Raw genomic sequence first — 4,858 nt, 5'->3', positions numbered from 1 at the left:
ATCTGATCTCGCCAGAATAATGTGAAACTGCTACGTTTTGGTTGCTATGGACAATATTTTGAGTTAGTTTCTGCATAAAAATAAGGTTTGATTACATTTTTAGCGAGATATATTCTATTTTCATAATATTCACTCAGTGAATGTACATAATCACTCGCTTGCGCGTTGTTGCAAAGATTTTTCTGATCTCGCCAGAATAATGTGAAACTGCTACATTTTGGTTGCTATGAACAATATTTTTATTTTCTGCATCAAAATAAGGTTTGATTACATTCTAAGAAAAAAATATATATTTTATTTTCATAATATTCATTCAGTGAATGTACATAATCACTCGCTTGTGCGTTGTTGCAAAGATTTTTCAGATCTCACCAGAATAATGTGAAACTGCTACGTTTTGGTTGCTATGGATGCTACTATTGCCTAAACATAGCTGTGGCCCCAGATTCCACATACTCTTCCTTACAATTTCGCTCCGTCTGACGGATCAAACCCCTGTCTACTGTATGCGTTGCGTCTGAGGTTGATTTGCTGATCAACACATCAATCCGTGGCAACAGGTGAAACTAATGTTGATAAGTTACGATGAGTGGTTTTAATGTTGACATCTACCGGAACCTCCATGCATTTAACTTCCTGTCTGGTGCGAGCTCATTGACGGGATTTGGCGCGTAAATTCCCCACGAAAAAGGAAAATCAGGAAAAGTTAAACAAGGAGGAAATGGAAGCGTGGAAAAATGAATAATCTTGACCCCGAGGATGATATATTCCTGGTTGATGCGTTCCTGGATGAGTACAAGGTAAATAACATTATTTCAGTAGTGGAAAAAGCATACTAATTGCATGTCAATTACAAGGTCTAAGACCATAATAGACTAGAGGTATAGCAGGAAAGAAGTATCAAGGTGCAAAACTGCAACACTCCAAATGAAAATTGTGCAATTATACAGTTCAATGTTCTGTACCTTTTATAATAATTAAATAATTAAATAAATTTATATTCTTCACAGAAAATGAGCCAAGGCCAAAGTGTCTGAGTTTTAACAAATAATTAATCATGTTATTTTTCTTTTGAAAAAAAATGAAAACGGGTCAAACAGACCCGAACAACATACATAAGTGGCATCACGTTTTTACATGTGGGTAACGTAGCTGCGAGAGGTCAAGCAGATTGACAAGAGATTGAGGGGGTCGTGTTCGCTCTTTCAGCCACCCACCATTTAAACTTGTTCATCCTCAAAGGTAGGTAATGAATAGGCTTATACTTAGTGATATATACATATACTAACGGAACCTGAATAAAAAAGTTAGTTAGTGCCGTCTACACCATCATTCGTTAATTATCACCATAAATTTATAGGGATGTATCCAATGACATAGGGGTTTATTGGGAATTATATTAGCCACCGCATTTAACATTAGCTGCAGTTGGCGGCAATATGCTAATCGAGGTCAGAATAATATGATAAATTGAAAACTTTAGGAGCTACAGTAAGAAAAGTGGTAAAATCATTCACACAAAAATACAATGCCTAGATGAAAACAGAGATCAACTTGGAGCTATATGAAACTATGGAGTATAGGTAATTGTTGCATAGAATCTATAGTTGGGCTGTGCGATATGGACTAAAAGTCATATATAGATATTTTTCCGTGTCTGGATAATTTCATACGTCTATTATTAATGGCCCGCGGTAAATCGCTCTCCCACCACTCACTCATACTACAAATCCCACAATGCACTGCAACTGATGACACACAGGTCATCAAAACGAATTGGCGGCTCAAGGGCAGAAATTTATTGTCATTTAAAATAAACTACATCGACATTAACAATATCTCGTGCTGTATCGTGTTTAAAAATGTAAAACACACATGAAGTGTTGATATCTGACACCTGCCTAATGATAATGCTGAAATAGGCCAAATTACAAACATTTATAATGTAACACCTAATAAGGCAGATCCTTTGTCTCTTTGGTTATTAAATCTTTATTGTTTTTTATTCTAGTTTTAAGATGCCACGAGGGTCAACAATAACAACATGTGTTGGTTGCAAAGCAGCTATTGGTGTGGCCACCAAGACCTGCAAATATTGCCAATCAAGTGCAGCCAAGAAAGCAAAGACTGGCAAAAAAACTTCTGAAATTTGAGGACAGAAAGGAGACGTGGTTAAAAAACCAAAAACAAAAACCAAACCACCTCTCATGTTATTGATGAGGCATCTGTCTTGGTATGTGTTTAACGTCTGTAGCCCACAATGTTTAAGACATTTATAATTGCTTATATTTCTGTATATATTACATAATATGTATCTTTATTTTCAGGTGGAAAAGTTAAACACATTGGGGTACAAGGCCATGGTCTTTATTGGAAAGAAAACCAAAAAGCAGAAAACCTGGTCCGCACAAGTCCTCCAGCCAAAATGGCAGCTGTCAGACCATTCTGAAAAATACCTTGACAGGATGAAAGCTCTCTTTGAACTGTTAATTAATGGTAAGTGTGTGTGATTATTTAAAATCTTACTCCATAGTCAACATAAAAATAAATAGGACACAGCAATTACAGTTGGGACATTTTCTTGGTACTGCTGTCACAGGGCAAACCACAATGGGCCAAAAATAGCTATTCATCTGTTGCTTCATCAAATTTGGTCTTTGTTTTATCCAATAGGTGATAGCTGAAGCAAAAACAAACTACTGGCAAGTGAATTACTGAGGTCGTATCGGCCACAATGTGCCACCAGAACAGCTTCATTCTAAATAGGAACTGATGATGATGGAGAGCACTGTTGCACATCCAAAGTCTTCTGTGGGTGTTTGGTGCCTCATTTTTAGCTGTATATATAATTCACTTCAGTCTACTGTGTATATGGACAAGCTCAGTATGTGCACACACATATCAAAATACATGTCTGTAACAATTTCCGTCCTATGCTTTTTTCTGTTAAGTAAGGGATAATGTATAGCTACGCAGTTGTTATTAGTGTGTTAATACAACCACGCCAGTTTGATCAGTACTTGAATCAGTCTGAAGGGGTTGTATTCGCTATAACAATCACCTTGCTACACATTATCCTGCTTATTACATGGTTACCTATACCAAATAAATCAATAATTTGTCATTGTAATCAGTTTCTTATTACTCAGTTTGTTTACGTGTTTATACACATATAAATTATGCCCGTGATGATCATACAACCCCTATTGCAGTGAAGTTCCTATATTCATGAATATACAATGAAGACAAGACATTTAATGTTCAAACTGAAAAAACTGAAAAGCTTTATTGGTTTTTTTTGCAAATATTCAGTCATTTTGAATGTCATGGGGCATGGGTATGCCATGTACACTACCACACACCCATGACTTTTGAACTTTGAGCACTGATAACAATCTGGGTGGTCCTTTTCATGACACTCACGTGTTTCCACTGAACCTGTGGAACCATGTTCCAAACATTCCCAGTCTTGATCTTGTCCCAGGTTTTATAGGAGTATGTTGCAGGCCTCAAATTCAAAATGAGTTAATATTAGCTAACTAACAATAAAGTTTTTCAGCTTGTCTTTGTAGAGTATTCAGTTTAATATAGGTTGAAAATGATTTGCAAATCGTTTTATTTTCGTTTTACAGTTGACTCAGCCTTGTTGAAATTAGGGTTTGTAAAACACATTGAATCAGATTGACAAAATTTTCATACTTAAATAAAGAAAATACGTAAATCATTCTCATCATTCTGTGAGACACTGTGCTCTGTGAATTGAAGCATTATCTGTCTGGAAGACACATCTCCCATCAATATTGAGGTTATAGGAGAAAGGTAATATGTGTAGGAGGAACTAAATTCATTGTTTTTCCCCTCATCTTCCAGAGTTTTCCTTCAATTGGTCTCCTGTGTGTACATCTTGTAGTCTATAAACCTTGGTAGAGCGAAGAAGTGACCATACAGCATATGGTTAAACAATATCCATGTATTTCAATGAGTGCCCTGCAAAAGATTTGTCATGATCATGAGTTGAAGTGCCCTGTTTAGCCACCAGAGGGCACTCCAACATGGACTTGTCACCTGTTTAAACTGCATTTCCCATAATTCACTCCTGGACTCATTATCCTCGTGTCATTGCACCCAGCTGTTTTGTGTTTCATCATTAGTGTCTGTCTATTTATACTCAGTTGTTTCTGTCCTTGGTTGTGGTTTGTTAATATTTGTTACGTGCACTTTTGTTACCTCTGGTTTTCTGTTTGTGGACTGTTATATGGATTTTGACCCTTGCCTGTTCTCTGGATCTCGACTTTGGATTACCCTTTAATAAAATACGCTGCACTTGGATCCTTACCATCTTGTTTGTGTGCAACCCGTGACAGAACAAACCACCATGCAAGGATCCAGCAGCGGAAAGATCCGGCCATCTGCTGGGGTTGGGGAGGGGCGGTCCTGTCTGACCAAACTTCGGCAGAGGAGAATGGAGGTGAGGGCCTTCACCCAGAAGTTCTGGTCACGGGCGGAGAGGTTAAGTCTTCCTGATGCGGTGCTCAAGGAAATATTCAACGGTTGTCTGGATGAACCTCTGCCGCAGTGGGAGATGGAGTTGGTGAGGGGGTTAAACTTTTGGAATTTCTCCAACTACCTGTATCTGCGTGGGAATGGGCAGATACGGATACCTCCAGCACCTGCTCCAGTCCATCAGTTCGCTCCAGCACCCGCTCCAGTCCATCAATCCGCTCAAGTCTGGGAATCCTCTCCAGCCCGTGAGCCCGCACCAGCCAGCAAGTCCGCTCCAAAGCCAGCTCCAGCCCGTGAGTCCGCTCCAGAGGCCTCAGAGGAGGTGGGCACTGAGTCTCCGCTTCCCACATCTAAA

General features: G+C 38.7%; 1 long non-coding RNA gene across 1 annotated transcript; it reads left to right on the top strand.

The window, feature by feature from the left end:
- The first annotated feature begins 227 nt into the window (after positions 1-227).
- On the top strand, positions 228-4,629 carry LOC125246682. Its single transcript, XR_007179936.1, has 3 exons — positions 228-2,233; positions 2,328-2,496; positions 2,674-4,629. It is a non-coding gene; the product is annotated as an uncharacterized LOC125246682 (long non-coding RNA).
- Positions 4,630-4,858: the final 229 nt, after the last annotated feature.

Source organism: Megalobrama amblycephala, linkage group LG15, assembly GCF_018812025.1.
Source record: "Megalobrama amblycephala isolate DHTTF-2021 linkage group LG15, ASM1881202v1, whole genome shotgun sequence".
Taxonomy (NCBI): Eukaryota; Metazoa; Chordata; class Actinopteri; order Cypriniformes; family Xenocyprididae; genus Megalobrama; species Megalobrama amblycephala.
This window is presented reverse-complemented; position numbering and strand designations above follow the sequence as displayed.